Source organism: Pseudorca crassidens, chromosome 3 (assembly GCF_039906515.1).
Source record: "Pseudorca crassidens isolate mPseCra1 chromosome 3, mPseCra1.hap1, whole genome shotgun sequence".
In the NCBI taxonomy this organism is placed as follows: domain Eukaryota; kingdom Metazoa; phylum Chordata; class Mammalia; order Artiodactyla; family Delphinidae; genus Pseudorca; species Pseudorca crassidens.
The window spans coordinates 145,583,976-145,608,674 of NC_090298.1; the positions used below are offsets into that span (position 1 = coordinate 145,583,976).

At 37.9% G+C, this 24,699-nt stretch overlaps 1 protein-coding gene across 7 annotated transcripts in view; it reads left to right on the forward strand.

Annotated features, from left to right (window-relative positions):
- The window catches only part of FBXW11 (F-box and WD repeat domain containing 11), a 132,545-nt gene that overhangs the window by 4,422 nt on the left and 103,424 nt on the right, over window positions 1–24,699 (forward strand). For 2 of the 7 annotated variants that reach the window (XM_067732856.1, XM_067732858.1), the window contains exon 2: window positions 4,642–4,803. The exons of the other annotated variants lie outside the window; for them this stretch is intronic. The gene's annotated coding sequence lies outside the window, so the exon portion shown is untranslated. The remainder of the gene's footprint in view (window positions 1–4,641; window positions 4,804–24,699) is intronic. 7 annotated transcript variants of the gene reach the window in all.

A 24,699-nucleotide genomic window follows, 5' to 3' on the forward strand; every position in this document is an offset into this window, starting at 1 on the left:
GTACCTGGGATCTTGGCTTCCATCTGGTGATATTTACAGTTTAAGGGAAAGAAAGCATTTCAAGTCCTAGTAATTCAAATTCCAGCCTCTCTTCAGCTTTTTCTTCTCACATTCCTCACTTATTCTATATTCCAGCCAAAGCGTGGGGATCTGTGGTTCTTCAGATTCTGCTCACTGTTTCCTTTGTCAGCACTGATACGAACTGACCTAAACCCATGTATTTAAGGCTACTGATGTTTATGGGAAGGACCTAATAGTTGGTGCTCTGGCCAAGTTGCTTTAGGTCAGATCTCAACAATCCTCTCTTCCACCTATGCTGATGAAGTACTATCCCCTCAGAACACAGCTTAGATGCCTTCTCTTTTTGATGTCAGTTTATATTATGGTGGCAGATACCATTTTGGTTTTTTATCTATAGCACTGCCTATATGATAATCGTCGTTCAATGAATGAGTTCTGACACTTTATCTTGTGGCAGTGAACATCTTCTGGGTTTGTATTATAGTTTCCTGTTTGTGTCCCCTATTAAATGATAAACTCCTCACAGTGCCTCTTGTAGTAGGTGTTCAGTAAATGTTGAGTTGAACTTTCCTGTTGATTGCGTGTATTATTGCTGTCTGCCTGTATCTTAGCCATCTTCTTTTCTGGAAATTCTCACCTATATCACTAGTTCTTACGATAATTTGTTCCTAACTCTTATGGGACTTATCAGACCTTCCTGTGTATCATAAAAGTTTGATCATGTCTAAGCTTCTCTTCCAGAGGCTGTATCTGATTGTCCTTTGAATCCTTCACTACACTTCACACTTGGGTGTGCAGTAGGTATTGATTTAAATTAACGTTAGTTTTTTTTCCATGCTGTGAAAACTTTTTAAGATTTCCTTTTGGTGCTTCCCTGGTGGCGCAGTGGTTGAGAGTCCGCCTGCCGATGCAGGGGACACGGGTTCGTGCCCCGGTCCGGGAGGATCCCACATGCCGCAGAGCGCCTGGGACCGTGAGCCGTGGCCGCTGAGCGTGCGCGTCCAGAGCCTGTGCTCTGCGACGGGAGAGGCCGCAACAGTGAGAGGCCCGCGTACCGCAAAAAAAAAAAAAAGATTTCCTTTTGATAATCTTAAGACAAAGGTGGAGATAGATAGACGAGAAAGACTGCTAAGGGGAAAAGGAAGGTGGGATGTGGTACACAGACATTCATAGACATTTTAACCATTATTTACAGACTTTTATACACATACAGATTGATTTATATACATCCTAGAGAGTGGTTGATAGAAGGACTGAGGAAACCAAACTCCTTTTATATCTGTTGACGTGAACTTGCCAAACAGTCGATAAGTTCTAAGGATGCTGTGACCTTAGAGAAGCGTGATTTAGCATAAAGGGCATGGACTCTAGAGTGAAACACCTGAGTTTGTATCTTAGCTGTCACTTGCTGGCTGTGTGACCTTAAGAACGTTAACGTTTAAACTCTGGTATGATTTCATTATGTATAAAAATAAGAAAATGTAGGTATTGCTGCTGGGAGGATTATGAGAGATGCATGTGAAAGGACCTTGCAAAGACTTGTCTCTCAGCAACTACCTGCCAAGCTAACTCTCCCCACAAGTACAGGGACCATATTTTGTAAAGCACAATCAAGACAGATGATGTGAGGAAGGTTTTAAATTTTCCCCCCTGATTTGTGTGTGTATTTAATTGTGAAGCTTTACAGAGGCCTAAAATTCAGTTGCTTTTAGCCATACATTTAACGAGGCATCTTTGGAGGAGATGATGAAATCATACAGAATAAGTACTGTCTTGGAAATCTGGGAAGTACTGTTACAATTACTAAGAACTACCAATTAGCCATAATTAGACTTGTACTCTACCTGTGGAGAGAACCCACTTAACCCTGTTTTAGGTATCCTGGTAGAAAGAGACTGGTAATTGTTCATATTAACATTGAGCTTTGTGATTTATGTTTGATCAATTTAGTTTCGACAAGGAAATTAGGATTTTCAAATTCTTATTCTTGTTTTAGCAAAGCTGGTGATTTTGACCTTTAACAGAATAAGTGGTGACTATCCTACAAGATTTCTTCCTGAGTTGTATTGTTGTTCATTGAATTAGTTGAGAAAAGGGGAAAAACCTGTTGGTCAAGAAAGTGCTTGTTACCCTCAGTTTAGTTTCTGCTGATCGCAATTGCCTCACAGGAAGCTTGTCTTTGTAGGCAAATGAGAGACCAGCCAGGAAGACCTGACAGTCCAGTAGGGTATCTCTAACCTGGATCTTATTATTGTTTTAACAAAATTCAAAGATTGCAGAGTTCAGTGATGTCAGCAGGAAGCATTTTTTAGGAAATTCCCTCTCAGGGTTAGTCAACAATGAAGACCTTCACAGAATGAAAAGCAGTGAAGTAGAAACAGTGAGACATTAACATGTAAATTGAAAAAGATGACTGAGTAGAGAGATGGGCAAATACCTAAGTACAATGAATATAGGAAACCATTCTCTAATAGCAAACCTCTGATCCACAGAAGAAAAAGAAAAATGAGAGCTCTGCTGTTAAGAAAAAGGAACCTGAGTATTTTTTTTTTTTTTTTTGAGAGTTAAATTCAGATCACTTAACCAGTTTTGGGAACTAATAATAAAATATGTTTTGGTTCTGTGAAGTGATTGCTTAGGAGACTCAGAGAGAAAGGGACAGGGGACAGGAAGAAGTCAGTCCTTACATTCCTGGTCTGGCATCTATTAATCTTTGTTTCTCTAGCATAAGGCCTGCCACCAATTAGGCATTCAGTAAATGTTTATTTGAAGGGAAGGGGGGAAAATTAACTCACTAATACAAGAAAAAGCCCTGACAACGCAAGAGGTTCAGGAGTGAGTCCGTTAGTCAAATTGTTGTGGCTGTGTTTTGCTATAATTGTTCGGCATTTTGGTTATAGCAGTGAGTTATACTTTGAAAAGCAGAGTATATTGCTCTAGCAGTTAACTACTAGCCCACTAGCAGCTTTTGTCAAAATTGGGTTTTTAGTTTATTCTTAGGCTCTAGAGTAATGAGAAGAGCTTGAGCAATTATTCTTTGCTTGTGATTTTACTCAAATAATGCCTTTAAGTTGAGGGTATTAAGATATTTCCACCCGTTTGTTATGAAGAGGTTAATCTTAGACTTGTACTTCAGTCAGTCACCTCAGTTGCTTTGCCTGTAACATGAAAAATCAGAACATCTTTAGTCTTTGCCTGTGGACTATTTATTGATCTTGGAATTTAAAAATTCCTTGGTTTCAACTGGGTTTGGGATTCTTTGTCACAGACACATCTTTGCTGCTAAACACAAAGTCTGCTTGGGCAACGTTATAATGTGTTTTGTTATAAAATTAATATTGTGGGCCTTAGAATTGCATGGCTTTTTGTTACTGAAATGCTTTTAAGTGGCTACATCAGGGGAGTCAGCCCTTTCAGGATGGCTCAACAAGTTCAGTTGTATTTTAGTTCAGCTAGGCTGAAATACTTAACTCTTCTGTATTTTTGTGGTTCTCCCTTCTGACGTCAGTTAGCTTAAAGCTTGGTTTCTTCTGCCCCAGGAATCGTGGTCTTTCTGATCCATGGACTGTGGACTTGGGAGGCCACAGTATTCTGTGAAAAGGGCATGGGCTCTACCACCTAGTAGATGTGGGACTGTGGGCAAGTTATTTCTTCTCATATTTTTTGAGAATTAAATATGAGTAATGAATGTGAAAGGCCTGGCCCATTAGTAACCCTTCAATAAAGGTAGGTATTATAATTACTGCCGGAACATTTTGGCAGTAGTGTGACAGTTGAGGAAGAAGCAAATTTATGTGCAAGCAGCTTCACAGTCTTTGGATTTTTAAGTTTTTATCTATGTCATCCTGTTGAATGTCTTTTTCTCTCTCCCTCGTAGTTTGTTGAGAGTTTACAGTCTAATGGAAGAGTTGGTATGGTAATAAAAGAATGTTGATATAATGTGGAGTGGGCTTATGTATTTAAAGGTGTTATCTAGTAAATTGTTTACTAGTGTTCTTTATTATTTTCCCTAATTTACCCAGTGACTGGCCATTGTGGGGGATTGGCCTTTATTGAGTCAGAAGTTTACTCTTGAAGTTATGTCACATGTCTTAAAATGTCCTGTATTTCAGCTGAGGGTGGAAGATTTGAGAGATGTGAGGATTTGATTTCTTATATGTGGCAAACCAAAAGATTTCTTGTTAGGTGCTTAAATACATATTTTGATTGGGAGACATTTGAGCCCTCCTATATTAACTTTGGCTGACAAAGTTTCTGTAGTAGTAGAGGAGCTGTCTTAGAAAATGGATAAAATTCATTGCAGCTGAATGATCTGGGACAATTTATGTGCATAATAGAAGAAATTTTTATCATGCATTTGGAAATTGCATGATATTTATCATGAACAAATAATAGTATTAGGGATGTTTCCTTCTTTGTTATGTAGAATTTCTTATCCTTCTCTCAACACAGAGATGAGCAGTGCTACTACAGACCTTTTATACCAAATAGCTGACTCAAGGGTTGTAACTCTTTCTGTGCTTCAGATCCACCAGTCCATTGACCCTTCCATTTCTTGGTGGCTGTCCTTTGCCGCTGGTGCCATGGTGGGTGTATGGATTGCTTTCTGTCTTTCAACAGTTACCGAAGTGCATGTTTGGGATTTTGTTGAAGAAAGCTGGATACAGTAAGCGGAAAGAATCTTGGAAGCTGCTTGACTGCTGTCTTTTCTCAGACTAGTCTGAAAGGGAATACCCCCATTCATTCTGGATTGGTGGATCTGAAGTACAAAATATTGTCCAGGTAAGCAATTACCCTGTATTGTTTTGTTATGTAGAACTCAGCTCACTGAGAGAAACTTAAAATTTCTTTACTTTTTTCCATTATAATAGAGAAAGAAGAAATGTTAGACATTTATTCATAGTGTTCGTGTTTGGGTGTGGTTTAGTGAAGGTATTTGCTAGTAAAAACTTTGTTTCAGTGTAAGAAATGCAGTTATTTTTATTAAATAGGCCCAAAAGTTTTGTAGTCATAGCCTAACAGGGAATACAGTACAGTAAACAAGGGACATTTGTTTGAGGAATAGGTTATAAACTATGGAAAGCAAATGACAATTTTGTGGCATTATCTCATGATTTATAGTTATTACCTGGTCAGAATAATTTTTGTATTTACCATGTAAAGTAGTGGTCTTTTATTCTTAGGACTCCTGGAGGGTCTTCTCAGGACGATTTACTTACTGTAGCTGCTGTTTACTGGGCATCTACTAAGTGCCAGGCACTATTGTAAGCTCTTTACATATATTTCTTACTTAGTTGGCACCTGCTTTACGTGTATATTACAGATTGTAAAATGAAGCTCATGAGCATTAAGTACAATTTGCCCAGGGTCATACAGCTAGTACATGGCAAGGCCAAGCTTAAGCTTGAGCCTGTGTGTCTCCAGAGCTCTGGCTCTTTCCATCTGACTACATTTGCTGAAGTTTGTACTTCAACTTCAGGATTTTCATATTGTCTATATACTGTTAGAGTAAGATGCGGTTTTCTACAGTGGGTTTTCACTTGGAGAACACATGATGGATCGTTGTTTAGCATGGTATCTTAATTGTATCTGGTGCTCTCCCTTCTTAATGAAAAGATTAGAAGATCTTTAGTCAGTCACCAAGTGAACCTAAAGGTAACTTAGGAAGTATAAGAGAGGCTATACATTTGCATGTCAAAATGTGTTTTATATAGGGAAGTATCATTTAGTCTAGTGAACTCAAACCTGTATCTTCTCAGTTCCTCCTTACTTTTTATTGGTTATTTAAATAGCTCAGTAGCTTATTATGTAGACTTCTTTTTTTTTTTAACAGTGACATTCTTAGCATGTTTTTTTTTTAATATTTATTTATTTATTTATTTGGCTGCGCCGGGTCTTAGTTGCGGCACGCGTGATCTTCATTGCAGTATGCAGGCTCTTTAGTTGCGGCATGTGGGCTCTTCTAGTTGCGGCATGTGGGCTCTTCTATTTGCGGCATGTGGGCTCTAGTTCCCTGACCAGGGATGGAACTTGGGCCCCCTGCTTGGGAGCATGGAGTCTTAACCACTGGACCACCAGGGAAGTCCCTATGTAGACTTCTTTTGATCTCTGGTTTATCAGCCTTACAAGTAAGACATTGTCAGGCAACCCATGACTTTTTCTGGTATTTAATCACTCCAGATTACCCATTTCCTTTACCCTTAAAAAAAAAAAAAAAAACCTTTTTATCATAGGCTGACACTCTGGCTTTGTGATCCATGTTTTACTTTTTATATTTGTTAGTATTTCTTCTAGTTGAGCATTTTTCACGCTTGTCACGTGAAGAGCTCTCAGGGTGGTGGTAGTAGGAAAAGTAGTAGTAGTTTACACTTAATGGGCAGTTACTCTGTATTGAGCACAATTCTGAACACTCTACATGTATAAACTCATTTTCATAGTGACCCAATGATGTAGGTACCCTTATTTCCACTTTAGTTATGAGGAAACTGAAGGATAGAGTAGTTAAGGAACATGTTCAAGGTCACACATCTAGTAAGAGACAAAGATGAGACATGAATCTAGGCAGTTTCGTTTCAGAGAATGTGCTTCTAATGTCTGTGCCTCAAGTTTAAAATACCATCCAGTGATAAAAAGAGGGGCAGAAATCCTGAAGACTAAAACTGTATTCTGATTTCAAAAAATCATTGCAAAGGGAAAGGAAACAATGGTTGCTGAGTATCTATTTCGTACCTTCTGTAGAGAATAGTCTAGATCTCAGATTCTGTGTTAGCCATCCAAGACTATCTCAGCCTGTTTCCCGAGAGGACTCACAGTAGGGTTAGTTTAAGGTTGTCTTCCAGAACAGTGCCGTCCAGTTAGAACTTTCTGGATAATGGAAATGTTCATTATCTGTGCTGTTCAATATGGTAGCCACTAGCCACTTGTGGCTATTTTGAAATGTGGCTCTGTTAACTGAATTTTAAATTTTAATTAATTTTAATAGCCACAAATACAGTTATAGAATTTACCTTCATCCTAGGTCTGGTCTTGGATTTAACACCCTTAGAAATCTGATCTTGTCAGCATGCTGAAAGCCAGCACCTTATCCCACGGTTAGACTTAAATTCATTAACCAGCTGTGCAAGACTGATGTGTAAAGCCAGAATTCCAGTTTATTAATTTATAATGATATGTGCTTGTTGGCATGATTAATATAAACTTTTCTGATAGGTAGACTTCCTTACTAGATCCTACTTAACATGCCAGTTTAAGTTTTTCAAATGAGAAGAGATATTTAGAGGGAACTGAAGACTCAAGCCAAATGACCGAAATATTCTTGTCCAGTGGGTAGACTTTACCTACCAGGTCAGATCATAGTCACGTGGTTTCGTTAGCATGGACTTGACCAGGGAAGTGACATTTGCTGGCCTGGGACTGAGACAACCTCATTCAGCTTTTACTTTAGGGATGGATGGTTTTTCTGTCTTCCTTCAGCTTCTCTGCTTGTTTTTACTTCCCCAATCCTTTTCTGATTACGGCATTCATTTTAAGCATGTTAATATTTACATTCAGCTTGAACGCACTCTTGTTTTTTAGGTGTGGGAAACTCCTTGTTTTCCTTAAGGCACCTTTATCACTGTTAGGATCCATTTTGTGTTCATTTTTGACTCTCTTTAAGAAGGCAGTTGAATTTTCCTTGCTTCCCTAAGGCCTCTTTCTACTGAAACACACTTAATAGCTTATTTAATTTGGTCATATAGTGTGGGGTAGAATAGGAATATACTCATAAAAAATATGCCTGGTAGTACATTCTCTTTGCATTATGTCATGTTATTAAATGAGCTTGTGTTTAGCTTACTATATCATTACTTTGGGACTTGTTCTTGCTCCTTCTGTTCTTAAAATAGAAAGAGTGATGTAACCAAATTTGCATTTTAGGAAGTTAACTTTTCAGGTGTCTGTAAGATGGATTGAAGAGACTCAAGGCAGGGAGACCAGTTCGCTCAAGTGTGCAATGATGAAGGCAAACCAAAGCATTGACAGTGGGCATGGTGGAGATGCGGTGGGCTTAAAAGAGATGTAGGTGGCAGGACCTACCAAACTTGGGGATTGGTTATAGGAGAAAGAGATGGATGGAATATAGTATAATTTTAGATTTTTGCCTTGGGCGCCAGAATGGTTGTTTGTTCTCTCTTCCAAGATAGGGAATACTAGAAGAACAGACTGGGGGGAGTGGAGGGAGGAGAAAGAATGAGTTCAGTTTGTAGTGAATTTCAGTAGCCTATGGGTGAATCCTCTAAAAGGAGAAGTATCTAGTAGGAATACTGATCTGGCGCTCACCAGAGAGAGCAGGGATAGAAAGATTTGGGAGTTTTTATTTAGCTTCAGTGATAGCTAACTTTACTTATTGGAGTTAGAAGATAACTCGGAGTAAAGATTGAAGAATCTATATATCTGTATGGAAATGCTAATATAAAGGAATGGGCTACAGCTCAGATTATGAGATCATATGTGATGTCTCTCAAGAGGTGTTACTCCTCTGTCCTTCTCACATTGATCTGGGGATTGTTACAGCCTGTTCCCAATCAGCAAATTAGTCCATTATATTTGGATTGTGATATTTTTTTCCACTGTAGGGGTTTGTTTAATTAATAGAGGTACTGTTTTTGAAATGTATTTTAGAAAGCACCATGTTGTCACTACACATCTTTCATACATTTATCAAATTCATTTCTTTACATCTGGTGACAAAAGCAAGGGAAAACTAACCTAAACAGTGAACATTCTGGACCAAACGTGAAATGGGGAATGGAAATTTGCTCTTCTCTCAGCCTGTCTCAATTCCTGAATGCTTCTCATCTAGCTGTGATGAGTGTGATTATGGTATTTTAAAGAAACATTTTTAACATCACAACATGAGGCTGAAGTACAAGCCAGCTGTTTAATCTACTAGTCAGTTGAAGAAACAGCAAACTGTTCAAGTGCTGGTATGAAAATTAGCTGTGTAGGAATTATTGAGATGGTGTGTTGGTCCAGTGTGGCATATATTTAAGAGATTTTTAAGGCAGATTTTTACTATATGCTGTTTTCACCTTATGTACTGACTGCAGACCCTTATTCCCAGGTGTGCTACATAACTCCACTGTAATTAGGTTTTAGTAATGAAAGCATGGAGATGTGAAGACTTCATTACAGCTGAAGTCAATCAATACTTAACAAAAAACTTTTTTGAATACATTATATATGTCTATGGTACAAAATTCATAAGGTGCAAAAAGGAGTACACAGTAAGGAAAAAAAAGTCTCACTTCTCTTTAGCTCCAGCTACTCAACCACATTCTTGTGTAGCTTTCATATATGTGTGTGTGTGCTATACACATTATTCTGCACCTTGATTTTTTTTTATGTAAAATATGACATGGTCATCTTTCATATCAGTTTCCAAAGAACTCTCATGTTTTTTGAAGAGATAATTTAAAAGATGCACGCTGATTTATTATATGTGCCATAATTTGTGAAACTAGTCTGGGCTGTTACAGATAGAGGCTATTTCCAGTCTTTTGCTGTTATACATAATGCTGTAAAAAATAACTTGACGTGTATGTCATTTCACATGTGGAGGAGTATATCTTCAGGACAGATTCCTGGGAGTGTCACTGGATAGGTGCTTTAAAAAATCTGATAGACATTGCCACGTTGTCCTCCAGTCACATGGCAACAATTTACACTCTCGCAGGCTTTGCTTGAGAGTACTCTTATTTCCTGACACTTTCAAGGTTTTACATTGGTTTTAAGCTGGTTGCATTTAAAGTTGTTCTCTCTTTTCCCCCATAACTTTTTATTATGAAGAATTTCATATATATAAAAGTTGGGGGAAAAAGCAGTACAACAAACACCTGTATACTCTCCCCACCTAGACTCAACAGTTAACATTTTGCTGTATTTGGATCATTTGTCTGCTCCCCTCCTTGGTCGTCCCTTCGTCCGTTCCCTCCCTTCTTCCTCTGTCCCTCTCCTCCCCTTTCTGTCCTTCTCTCCCCAAATAAGTACCCTTTTTTGTTGTTAAACAATTTGAAAGTAAGTTGCAAACATGATACCCCATCCTCTAAACATTTCAGCATGTATCTCTTAAGATAGTCTCTCTCTAAAAGCAAGCGTGCATACACACACACCCCATGTATATAGTATACATCTCCATATATAACCAAATATTAAATATAGTCATATGTATTTTATACATATATAAAGCCACAATACTATTTTTATATCTAAGAAAATGAAAGTAATTCCATAACATAATAACAAATATTCAGTTCAATATTTTAAAAAACACCCCCTCTTTAAAAAAAAAAAACCAAGTTCCAAATAAAACACACCTTTTGTATTTGGTTGTAGACGTCTTTTAAATTTCTTTTTGTTTTAACTGTCCCTCTGCCCTTTTCCCTCTCCTGGAATTGACTTTTTTTTTTTTTAAGAGTCCAGCTCAGTTAGTTGTCCTGTAGCGTGTGCAGCATTCTTCACTTGTCTGAATATTTCTTCATGGTGTTACTTAACTCGTTTCTCTAGCTCCTATACTTGCTGTAAACTGGAAGTTATGTGAGAGGCTTGATTGCAGCCCATTTAATAAGAGTGACAAGAATGCTTCATCATAGGTGAAGTGTACTTTGCATTGAGTCATGTCGGGAGGCACTTAATGATAGGTTATCCCATTATGAGCTATGCTAATTTTGATCCCTTGACTAAGGTGGCAGCAGCCAGATCTCTCCATTAAGGTACAGTTTTATCCCCTATTATTACAAAGGACTATGGGATAATATTTTGGCACCTTGTAAATATCCTGTTCCATTACAGCCTTTCACCCAGTGGTTTTAGCATCCTGAGCCTGAAATCAGTTATTACAATGTAAGTTACAGAATTGTGGTTTTCTGTCGTTTCGTCTATATTTGTTAGCTAGCATTCACAGAGGCCATCTCATTTCTCCTCCTTCCTTTTGTGTGTCACCGTACTCTCATGGATTTTATTTATTCACTGTGTTAACAATTACAATCTTTATTGATGTTCAGATTTGGCTAATGAGAGCCCCTTCAAGATAGCTCCTGCTTCCCTTTTAACATGAGCCCATCAGTTTTGGTGTGTTTCTTGGTTTTCTACTTTTCCCTGCATATCAGGAATCAACCATTTCTCCAAGAAGCTCTGGTTCCTTTTAGTGGGGAATGGTGTTTAGAAACAAAATCAATACTGGTGGGTTGTTGTTGCTTCTAGACCTTTTCAGTGGACAGACCTAAGACGTATATTTAAAATGAACCATGTGTTCATGTTAGTTCTGATTCAAACTTAATATTACAGGGATATTTTTCTGAACCTTGTTAGCCTTTTGATTTTCAAAATCTAAGGGATCATACTGTGTAATGGCCGTCTATTTGAGGTACTAATTGTTATGCAAATAGGCAGATAAATAGCTTTATTCATTTATTATTGAGCATGTAATCGAACAGGTACTGTTTGGTAATGTGGGGAATACAGAACAGAATCAGATGTGTACCTTGCTTCCAGAATCTTACAGTCTTTTACGTAAAAAAGTATAGTTTAATGTGAGAACTGCTAAGGATCATGAGAGGTGGACATACGTTGTGTGGGAGCTAGAAAAGAAAGGAAATCTCATAAAGGAAATTTTTAAAAAGTTACCCTTTGGGGCTTGAGCAAAAATTAGACATGGATGTGGATGTGTTGGGGCAGAGGAGGAATATCATGGCAAAGGTAACCAAATGAACAGTAGCTGGGAGGCAGTGGTGTGTATTGTCTGTTGGGAGTAAGTAGTTCTGTGGATTGTTGGAGTGTAGTTTGTGTGAAGGGATTGAGGTAGATAAATTTGTAAAGAGATTATAACCAAATCTTGGGTCATCCTTTAGGTTATAAGTTACAGACAAGTAGCCTGTAGATAGAGATCCACAGATGTATTTTATTTGATCTGCATAGATTTTTAAAAATTAGACATTTCATATCAAAACACTCTGGTTTTGCCTGAAAACTGGAGCTGAGTAGTGGCTGCCTTTTTGAGTCAAGTCTTGTACTTTCCTGGTCACCATAGCTCCTGTAAGGCCTTCTTTACTTTTGAGCTTGTCATCCCTGCAGGAGAGGAAGGGTGAGGGTAGTGCGTGTGGTTTGAGATGAGAGATGACCTGAAAGTTTGAGCAAAATCTGTGCTTTAGAAAGATCACTCTGGCAGTCAGTTTGGAGGATGCAGTGGAGCAGGGAGACCAATTAATAGACTGTTGTAATGTTCCAGGGAAGAAATCACAAGATAGTAACAGATGGTGTGGAAGAGGAGGAGATGAGACATTTTAAATGTAGAATGGGTAGATTGTATCGATAGATATGAGTATGTATGTGCATGTATTGAAGAGAATGTAAATCAGACTCTCTTAAAACATGAAGTCCTGTCTCTAAAAAGCTTTGCATTCATAAATCAGTTATGAATTAACTGATTGTGAATGAATTAATTAGTTTCTGGAACTTAACCACATATTTTTTAATCTGTTGGTTAATTTTGGAAGACAGCAGTAATAGTTTCATGCGTTGCCACTGTGTTTAGTTTTGCAATATGCAAATAACGTGCTTCAACAAAGTCTAACTCTGACATGGCTTTATTTCTGAAAGTTGTTTATAAAGTGAATATTTATATTATGATTTTAAAAGTCACTTTCCTTATAATTGTGGAGCTAAACTTTCAAGCAAAAATATTAGCAATGCTAGTACTTATTTTCAGAATGTTGGCTGCTTGTATTTAATTTTCCCCACAATCTCTGCAAGAACTTAATCAAAAGGATAGTGAATCAACAAGGGACTGACTGTGCTGTAGACTTGAAATTACACCTTTATTAAAACCATATATACTGGTAATAATAATAATAAGTATTTTGGACATCTTCCCTGTCTGGTTAGGGCATGACTTTATCCAGTCCCATTTCCAGTGCCATTACTCCAGATATTTAGTAGCACCACCAGCTCAGATAATCTGAGGGAGGTGGACATGAAGAACATGTAACTGAGTAGACTGGGAATGAGAGTGACTCACACTGACAGAGGCCACACCTGGATACTGTGTAAAAAGCATCCAGCTTCAAGGGATGAACAAAGATAGATTAAAGGGCATTTGCATATATATATATTTTTTGCTTTTAACTTACATACAGTATAGAACACAAATATTAAGTGTACAGCTTAATGATTTTTTTTACATGTGTGTATACTACACTGTGTAACTACTACCCAAATCAAGATAGAAAACATGCTAGAGCCACTTGAGGGCTCTTTTGTCTGTGCCTCACCCAGTCAATAGGCCCTCCCAAAGGTCTATTCTGGCCTCTTTTATTATAGGTTAGTTATGGCTGTTTTTGGGTTTTATATAAATGGAGTTATATAGCATATATATGTACTCTTGTGTTCCCCCTCCCTCATTACTGTATCCGTGAAATTCATCCATTTTGTTGTGTATTTTTCCCTCCGTGCATTATTCCATTGTATATATAGTCCATGATTCATTTATTTTACTGTTGATAAATTAGTTGGTTTGTTTCCAATTTTTGGCTGTTATTGTGAATAACACTTCTAAGGTGGACATAAACACTTGGTTCTCTCAGTTATAAAAACCCCAGAGTGGAATTACTGGGTCAGAGGATAGACATATGTTTAGTTTCAGTAGATTCTGCTCAACTGTTTTCCAAGCACTTATGACAATTTAGACACCTACCTATAATGTGGAGAGTTCCAGTTATCTCTTGGCTTTGCCAATCCTTTTCATTTTAGCCATTCTGATGAGTGTGTACTGGTATCTATTTTGTAGTTTTGGGGTTTTTTTGTTTAATCAGCTTATTGATGTATAGTTTACATGCAATAAAATGTACTCATTTCAAGTATACTGTTTGAGTTTTGAAAACTATATATACTCATGTAACCACTACCACAATCAAGATATAGAACATTTCTACCAAAAAAAACCTTCCCTCATTACCCTTTGGAGTCCCCTCAACAGCATCCTCGGCCTCAGGTAACTTGCTTTCTATTACTGTAGATCAGTTGTGCGTGTTCTAGAATTTCATATAGATGGGATGGGTACAGCATGCGTATACTGCACGTACTCTTAGTCTGTTTGGCTTATCTTGCCTAACGTGTTTTTGAGATTCATTCTTGTATCAGTTGTTTGTGCCTTTTCATTGCTTAGCAGTGTTACATTATACGAGTATACACAGTTTTGCTTATCCATTCGCCAGCTGATGAATATCTGAGTTGTTTCCAGTGTTTGGCTATTACGAATAAAGCTTGCGTGAACATTTATGTTCAAGTTTTAGTTTGGACATTTCTTTTCTCTTGTGTATACCTAGGAGTGGAATTGCTGGGGTAGAGTGTAGATGTATGTTTAGTTTTTCAAGAAACTGCCAGATCTTTTCACAAAGAGGCTGTACATTCTTAGAGTTCCTCTGACCGTGTATGAGAATTCCAGTTGCTCTACATCCTCATCAGCACTTGACATTGTCATTCAGTTTTAGCCATTCTAATAGTTGTGAAATAGTATCTCATTGTGGTTTTATTTTACATTTCCCTAACGACTAATGATGTTGAGCATTTTTTTCTTGTGCCCATTGACCATTTAGCTATCTTGTTTAGAGAAATGCTTATTCAAATCTTTTGACCCTTTAAAAAAATTGAGTTGTCTTTTTACTTACTGATTTGTGGGAATTCTTTATTATAGTCTGGAAACGAGTTCTTTGTCAGACATACATATTGCAGACACCTCCTGTTCTGTGGCTTGCATTTCCAATGTCTTAATATTGTCTTTTGATGGGCAGAAGGTCTTCATACTAATGAAGTCTAATTAATCAATTTTTTCTTACATAGTTACTAGTTTTTGTGTCCTGTTTATGAAATTTTTGCCTACTCTAAGGTCTTAAAGATACTCTGTGCCTTCTTCTAGAAGCGGTATGTTTTTACCATCTCAAAATAATTGTTTTTTATGGTTGAGATAGGGATCAAGATTCATTTTTACTTCCCATGGTTACCCAATTAGCCCAGTACTGTTATTTACACATACGTTAAAAAACTGTTGAAAAAATGTTGAGTAAGAAACTTATATTTTCTTTTTACAGAAGTAATTTATATTTATTATAGGAAAATTGCAAATAAAAATCATGTAAAATAAGAAACAAAAAGAATAAAAAGTTCCACTGATAACTGCTGTTAATATTTGGTATACTTCTCTGCCTTCATATACATATTTTTTTCTTTCATATATGTTTCATATTTGTTTTTCACACATAAAATTATTTTTCAAACTGCCTTTAAAACTCAGCAATATTTGTGACATCTTTCTGAACCATCATACATTTCTTTATAACATTTTGAAGGGGTGCCAAATATGCATGAATATGCAAATGGTAAATAGTTAAACCACTCCTTTATTAGACATTTAAGTTATTTCTAATTTATAGCAACTTAAAGGTGGTGCTCTTTCTTGAAGTTTAATCTTTGAACAAATCTGTGAGTATTACCTTGGGGTAAGTTCTAAGAGGTGGAATTGTTGAGTCAAAGAGTGTACACAAAAAATGTGCATGTGTATTTTATATAGCCAAAGGTTTTACCCACTTTCTGTTATTTATATGAACATGACATATCAAACTGACCATAGTCTATGAAAGTGCTCTTTTCTCCATGTTTATGCCATTTTAAGGTATTAATAGTTTTTTAAAATCCCAATTTGGTTAAAGAATTTAAAATTTTATTTTTTTAAATTACTAGTGATATTGGACATATATGTCTTAGGTTTGTGGCTATTTATCTTTCTTTCGTGAAGAAAGGGAAATATGTAGATTAGCTGTCTTCTCTGCTGATTCTAGATCCAGGTGCATTTGGGGAGTAGCAGAAGGAAGTCACCTGGGTGAGGAACTTCTGAGTTTGTTGTGGCTGGGGCAGTGCTGCCCTTTTGTGATGGAAATGACCATTTTTGTTTGAAGCCAGCTGCAGGAGTATCTGCTTTATTCAGCAGACTGTCTGCGGCAAGCTTAAGCCAGGTCACTGCTCTGGCTTGCCCCCCTGGCTGCTGGTGCTCTTTATGAAGCACGTTAGGATCCGTCTCGACTGGCCTCACTGACAGCTTCAGGGACACTCCCTCCTACTAGCCTTTGCTGCTTTGACCTAGGAAGTGAGGTTCTGCTGGGAATTCTTCTACTTTTCAGGTAGACTTTTCTTTGTTTATGTGCAGTGAACCCCTGTTTCCAGTCCAGTTTTTTCTCTATTATATTTAATAGAAATTCCTTATATTTGTGGAGAGCACCCTAGCCAGGTTTCCAGTGCCATTGTCTTTTACTTTGATATTCCTTTGATGATTTCAGTTGCACAGTCAGAAACCGCAGCCTTGGCACCTCTGTCTTCCTCCTGAGTCTTGTCTGTTTTTGCTCTTTTTCACCTCAGCTTTCCATACTTAAGTCACAGTGATTTTCCCCCACCCCTTCCTCCAGTGCACCAGATTCTGTCTTGACCTAACAAGCATTAACATCTATTATCTGTTATCAGGGAGGCTTCACCCTTAACTCCTTTCTTGCCCATTTAACCTCTGCTTGTCCTTTAGAGCTGAGTTCAAGCATCAATTCCTCAGGGATTGTGTCTGGGCCCCCATGTACCCCCCTACAGGTTAGATTCCCTTTGTCATATTATTACAGCATTCAGTTCTTTTTCTTCACAGCTGTTAACATAATTGTAATTGATAAACGTATTGCGTAATCCCCCACTAGAGTCAGCTTCTTTATTAAGAAGGGGACAAGGATCACGTCTGTCATGTCCTATTCAGTTCATAGCATGTTCCCAGCATCTAGCACAGTGCATGCCATACAATTGCCCAGTTGATTGAATGAAGGAATAAATTTAGGAGGGCAAATAAGAATTAACCATCTTGTATCAGAAGTTTATATGTACTTTTAAAATGAATACATTCACTCCATTGCTTGGTGTTTTCTGTTTCACTATCATCTCTTAGTTTTAAATGACTTGGTCATGAAAATTAAGCTGTTGGCATCAGTAACTCCTTTCAGAAGATCAAAACGCATCCCTTCTCTCCCTCTCTGCCTCTAAACCAGACATTGACTTCTGATCTGTCCAGATAGTAATACTACAGCTGTCATTTTGAAGGATTTGTCAGCTGCTGTAAACTGCTAACCTTTCGTTTCCTCCCCCCTCCCTTTTTTTTCGTGTGTGTGTGTGTGTGTGTGTGTGTGTGTGTGTGTGTGAGTGTGTGAGATTAATAGGATCACTATTACTGGGAGTTGCTTCCTTAGGTCAAGTAAATTTAGTAAATGCTGCACGTAATCTCCTCCTCTTAGAAATTCACTTGGTAATTGTCATTTTAATAATATGTTTCCCAGTATTTCCCAAACTTTCTGACCCCAGAATTCCTCTCCTCCTTTATTTTGGTTCAAAACTGATACACCCAAGGCTCTTTACTATTTTTGTGTATTTCACCCCAACTTCTTTTATTCACCAAGGGTTCTCTTATCACCCTGCCAAAGTAAGGAGGGAGGGAACTAACACTCGTTAAATGCCAGATTTACATCTACGATTCCTTTTAATCTTCACCGTAACCTTGAAAGATAGGCTTATTTTCCACATTTTAGCATGTGAGGAAATGGAGACTGGAGAAGAGAATTATTTTTTTGCTCAAGGTCACATAGTGATTCTTTCCCTCTCTTTCTTTCTCTTGTCCTCCCTCCCTCCCTCCCTCCTTTCCTTCCTCCCTTCCTTCCTTTTTATCTCTACAAAACCTTGTGCTCTTTCCCATCCCTGCCTGGGGTAAGAAAAGAAAAACTCTTCTGATTATTTTAGATTCCGCACCTCTAGGTATCACCTTAGTTTGAGGAGTGTTAGGTGGCAGCTTGGGACTCTTAAAAGTGCCAGAGACTCTGGAGCAGCAGAGTTTCCAGGTTGTAGGTGGGCAGCAGCAGATTGTCAGTATTTGGGGAGATTGAGAAGAACAGGGGAAACCTTGCCTGCCCCTGCCCAAATTGCCTCTGTAAGCCCTCATGCTTCCTTTGCTCCCTCATTCTGTGCTTAACTCATTCTCCCCAGTTCCAGTCTTTTCTCCTTTGTTGGAGTTCTGTTGATAGATTGGCTTTTTATCAATAGTGCAGTAGTTAATATTTATTGAGTGCCTGCTTTGGATGTAGCAGGTGCTGTACTCCTTGAAACAACTGGCTTGCTTAAGGTCACATAGTGTGAATCTAGAATCTTAACCTACCTCTGCCTAAGTGTTTTTTTTTAGTCTTAACAAATTTTTTCCTAAGGGAAATCTACCCTAAGCAATGAAAATCTGTGAAATCATGGGTTTGATGTGCTCGCTGTATATTTTTTATAATGTATTTAAATTAAATGCATAGCTATTAAACATTAAAAACACCCTTACTGGGCTTCCCTGGTGGCGCAGTGGTTGAGAGTCCGCCTGCCGATGTAGGGGACACGGGTTCGTGCCCTGGTCCGGGAGGATCCCACATGCCGTGGAGCGGCTGGGTCCGTGAGCCATGGCCGCTGAGTCAGCGCGTCCGGAGCCTGTGTCCCGCAACGGGAGAGGCCACAACAGTGAGAGGCCCGCGTATCGCAAAAACAAACAAACAAAAAAAACACCCTTACGTGTCACCAGAAATCACCTTGAATACTAAACCTTGGGAAACATTGCTGTAGTCTACCCTTTTAACTTTATTCATTCATCCATCCATGAATAGTTCAGTATGTATCTGTAAAAGATGTGCACTTAAAAAACTGATAAAAACACACACATATAGAGCACATAGTTCCATTATTATACCTAAAAAATTAACAATAATTCCTTCATATCAAATAGTGTTTATATTTGCTTAATTGTCTCACAAATAATTTTTAAATTAATCGCCCTTACTTTTTAGAACAGTTTTAGATTTGCAAAACAATTGAGCAGGTAGTACAGAATTGTCATATACACCCTCTTCCCCTGCATAGTGTTCTCCATTATTAACATCTTACATAAGCGTGGTCATGGGCTGCTATTGACGCATTATTATTAACTATAGTCCATAGTGTATTCAGCTGTCTTTAGTTTTTACCTCATGTCTTTATTCTGCTCCAGGATTTCATCCAGGATCCCACCTTACATTCAGTTGCCATGTGTTCTTAGGCTCCTCTTGGCTGTGTCATTTTCTCAGACTTTGTTTTTGATGACCTTGACAGTTTTTCGGAGCACTGGTCAGGTATATTGTATTGCCCTCTGTTGGAATTTGTCTTGTTTTTCTCATAAATTCTCTTAGTAGTTGGTTTTTCCAATTCAGGAGACAGAGTTGGTTCACACATTGCATATAGTTAATAGTCTCTCAAATCTCTTTTAATCTATAAAAATTGCCTCTCCCATCTTTTTTTCTTGCTGTGTATTTATGGAAGAAACTGGATTGGTCATTTGTTCTGTGTAACTTCCCCAAATTTGGATTTTGCTAATTATGTTCTTATTAGGTCTACATATTCTGATCTCATTTGTATTTCTTATAAATTGGTAATCACATCCAGAGGTTTGTTAGATTTAAGTTTAGTTTGTTTCTCTATCAATTAACAAAATAAAACAAAAATCAAAACTCATGCTATGTCCACTGTGCTATGGTGCTTTCTTACTTTTGTGATATTCTGTCTCCTTTCCAAGTAAGTGATTCTTGAAGAAATACAGAACTTCTTTGCATTTGCATTTTTCTGAGTTAAAAACTGCATAATTTATTGACAGCTGATAGAGAAGCAGTAACCTGGCTGCAGGAATATCCACATGTCGTTGTCAATTTTGCCAAGGACAGTGATGACACATTTTATGGTATTGACTATCAGTATTAGAGTTTTATTCCTATAGTTTTTAAAATTTTCAACTTTTTTCTTTTTCTCAGTTCAGAAATGTAATGACTTTTGCTATTGTTGGTATATACTTAAACCTTACTTTATTTCAAAAAAAAAAAAAGAATTTGAGTGATTACAATGACCCATACAGTGTAGGAAGATAAAAACAAAATAAGTGGATAAGTGAAGATGAAAGGAAAAAATAAATGTAGTAAAATAAGGTAAAGGAAGAGTTAAAGTTACACAAAAATGCATAGAATAAGGTTAGTTGTTACAGGAGGGGCACAGGTTAGGCGCTGCTTGTAATAGTAATATTCTGTGTCTGTAGCAGTTTGCAGGACTTTTGTAATCTTAGATGATAAATATATTCCTTGCTCTAAGGTTATTTATTTATTTGGTGTGCTTGTACTTGGTACTACCAACCTCATTGCTTATTTGGAATTAAATGCCTGTAAAGCAGTGGGTCAGCTTTCTCAGTATTGGGTATCAGAGCTCCTTGGAAAATCAGGACTCGTTTTTTCTGTTGTACTTTCTTTCTGCATGCTTCTTAGTGTTTAGTTTACCCTGTTACATATTTTTTTCTTTGTCTAGTATCTGTGTTATAGCAGGAATGGGATATTCTTCGATCATTTAGTTTTGAATACTTTTAGTAGAATAAAATGACTTCCTAGGAAAATAAAAATAAATTTAAGAATGTTTCATCTGCAGAATATTCTTTAAGACCATGGCCATGTCAAATACGTTTTTGGCTTTTGCCTGTTTTATTTGAACTAAATATTTAAGGTTTGTTATGATTTTTTTCCAGTATAAGGTAGCAGAAAACCCAACTCAAAACTGGTTTAAGCTGAAACAGGGAATTTATAATTTGAAAAATCCAGAGGTAGATGTGGATTCAGCTTTATTCCTCAGAGTGAATGTAGTACCTCCTAGAACCAGCTGTCCCTTGTGGTAGCATGAGGGCAGTTCCAGCTTTCATCCTCTTATGTTCACGCTCAGTGGGGAAAGAGATTTCTTGTGGCTCCTGTAGAAATCCTGGATTCAACTTGGAGTATGTGCTTATTCCCGAGTATGTGCTTATTCACCTAATCACACTGTCATTAGATGATGTAGTCAAAAAACAAGCGTCCACCATCAGCCCTTTAAAATTACAACATTACATTCTTCTCTAGCCTCTGAATCAAATTATTGCTTTGCATGTAACCTTCTGGACTTTACATGTTAATTATTTGATAAATTAGCAAATATTTATTGAATTCCTACTCTGTACAAGCGCTATGAGGACCTGAAAGCATTACAGTGTAAATTGGTAAATTGTCTTATTAATTGCTTGTATTACTTTATTTTTTATAAATTATTTTGGAAATACAACACTTAGTTTATTTGGAAATAAAGTACAAATTTTATAGGAAAGTTTAGTACTTTGTGTTTTCCTGTGGTTTATAGACCAATTTTTGGTTTTTGAATTTGATTATTTTCAAAGTAAAAGTAAAAATCACCCTTTCAACCTTTTTTTGCTCACATCCCAATCTTGGTAGCTGTTTTTTTGTTTTGGGGGGTTGTTGTGTTTTTTTTTGCGGTACACGGGCCTCTCACTGTTGTGGCCTCTCCCGTTGCGGAGCGCAGGCTCAGCGGCCATGGCTCACAGGCCCAGCCGCTCCGCGGCATGTGGGATCTTCCCGGACCGGGGCACGAACACGTGTCCCCTGCATCGGCAGGCGGACTCTCAACCACTGCGCCACCAGGGAAGCCCCTTGGTAGCTGTTTTTATTGTTTCTCTTTAGACTTTTAATTCGTCGATTAAAAGAAATGTGGATCATGGAATATTTTTTTTTCGTCTTAAATGCAGCAAAAAAATGCCCGCGTGAGATTTGTCTTCTGATCCTCCTCTCAATTCTCTATTTTCTCAGAGTTAATAAAAAATTTATTATGATGGTGACATCTCTGTTCCGTGCTTTGTAGAACATCTTGACTGACCACTTATAGCTGTCATACATAAAGTTATTAAAACAATGGAGCTTAATAGTGTTTTTGACAAAGAAGTCCAGTATCTCTTAAATTGATATTGGGCCTTTACATCTTGACTTCATTACTTCCTTTGTGTGAGAACTTCCAGAGTGTTGTAGTCTACCTGTGTTCATATGTACTCCTGCACAAAGGTCTGTAACGTATAGGTTGACCTTATCGTAGCATGTGTCTCGCAGCAATTATCTGCTGTTGAGACTAGGTGCTTTCAAGGGGGTACATACCAAAAGCACCTCGTGAGATATTTAGAAGACCTGGGCTATAAAAACATTTTAAGAAGATGGACAAAATGCTCTCTATAAGGTCCCTTTCAGCTCCAGAATTTAATGAAATCTCTGGCTTCAAGAGGTAAGAACTCCCGGTACCCAATTGCCTGCAGGAAACAGTGTGAAGGGAATCAAAGACAACCTTGCTGTGCAGCAAGCAGCAGGAATCCTTACTAAGGCAGTCCTAGCCCCCGGCTGAAAGACAGATTCGTTTGTTCTTAGAGCCCAGTGGATTGTGAGGCACAAAACTTCATTCTTATTTGAAACCAAGGTCTGCTTAGGATATGAGAACAATGGGGATTATATGAGAAAGTAGAGCAAATGCAAAGTTTACTATACATTTAATTAAGGGTTGATAAATCCCTGTATATCTGTTAGCTTGGGCCACTCACTTTCATGCTATTCCTAGCTTAAAGAAGCGAACTTTTGATTACGATCTTTTTCTAGATCCATCGCTGTGTGTGTGTGTGTGTGTGTGTATAAAATTTTAAACATTGAGACTCTACTAACTTGGAATATGTGTTTCTTTGGAATGGGGGCTGGTTAGGTCTCTGAAAATAAATGGATATTCGAGAAATGAGCAGTGTTTAGAAAATATTAGAGGGCTTGTTTAAATGGTGCAAGGTTTGATTTCAAAAGATTTCTTAGCAGGACCAACTTTCGTTCGATAGGTACAGTGAGACAGGAAGTATGTTAGATAGTGGAAGCTTTGAAAGTCTTTGGAAGTGATTTTTAAAATACCATTAGTTAGTGGAGGTTGAGTTTTAATACTCTTGAAAGCAGTGAAACTGCATTTCTTTGAAGTATTTTATACTTCAGGAATTTAGCCATTTATCTCCCTTTAGTGAACTGGGAAATAATATAGCTTTATTTCCAGAAATAATTTTGATACCAGAATATTTGGTTTTCAGAATTCTTGTGTTGTCTGTTGAAGCATTTAGTATACTGGCATGTTCAGTAAACTTTTTGAATGAATAATCAGTTTAAATGAAAGAGTTAAAGTAGGATTATGATGTGGTCTGACTATAATTGTCAGACCTATTGAGAGTAGATGCAGTAACATTCCTTAAGGCATCTTTCTGAAAGTGATATTTCTTCCTAGAAAAAATGAGAGTGTTCATTATATTAGGGGAAAAAAAGTTTCCTCTTTCTTTGTGTTCTAATTTTTTTTTTTTGGCTATGCTGAGCGGCTTGCGAGGTCTTAGTTCCCTGGCCAGGGATCGAACCTGTGCCCCCTGCAGTGGAAGCATGGAGTCCTAACCACAAGACTGCCAGGAAATAAACTCTAATGTTCTTTTTAAAACATGATAAACTTTGCACTCTCTTACATGAAAGTAGGATAAGAATTTTGGTTCAGTACTGATATGATAGGGCAGTCAGATCTTGTTGTGTAGGCACTTCCAGAAATTCTCTGATTAAAGCTTTTTGGCTTGTGAGAGTTGGTAGAAGGATGAGGAAGGGGTGCCGCCAGCACCTGTGTCTGGAATGGTAAAGAAGGGGAGGTTGGACTGACTCAGGGTGGGGCTGGTGCCCAGGTATAGATAATGAGAGCAGATGTCTCTTGGTGCTCAGATGATGTCTACAAAACAAGGTGAGTTTTTAGTTCTTGCACCCTGGAATTCTTTTCAGGTGTCATGCAGTGTGGAGTATGGATTGTCAGATGTTTAGAAGTGGTAGCCTCCTAAGACAACACGGTTGTTGAAGAGTTTTCTGTGGCTGGGTATTCTCAGCTATTAGGGTAATGTCTTTGTCACCTCAGAGTGCAGCCAAACTCTGGTAGCTAGCCTAACCCCACCTGCTCTCCACATTCATTGGAGCATGGGCCTGAACCAAGGGAAAAGTTGCTAGGACCAGAACCCCAAGTAATAGTGTGGAAATGCCACTTTGTTTTGAGGTGGCCTGGAGGAGAAAGGGGTGAGAAACTTGAATACTATATTGCCAGTTTTATATTGGCTGCATCTGAAAAACTATGGTAGACAAAAAGAGTAAAAAATCACCTGTATTTAATTCTGTATCCTATATGTGCTTTTTTTTTTTTTTTTTGCGGTACGCGGGCCTCTCACTGTTGTGGCCTCTCCCGTTGCGGAGCATAGGCTCTGGACGCGCAGGCTCAGCAGCCATGGCTCACGGGCCCAGCCGCTCTGCGGCATGTGGGATCTTCCCGGACCGGGGCACAAACCCGTGTCCCCTGCATCGGCAGGCGGACTCTCAACCACTGCACCACCAGGGAAGCCCCTATGTGTGTTTTATTAAATAAAATGAGATCGTAATATAATGTAAGTCCTGATTTTGTAGGCTTTATTCACTTAAGTTTTCTTGAACTTATTTCATTGTATTGTAACTTCCTTTTCTTATGTAACTTACTTCTAGGTCAGTAAATATACTCTTATAAAAATGATTTTTATTTGGTGGAAACATAATATTCTATCTTCTGGATGATCTGTAATTTATTTAACCAGTCTATTGTTGGGCATTTTTTCCTTTGCTGTTATGACAGTCATGTGATGAACATCTTCTTAGCTATATT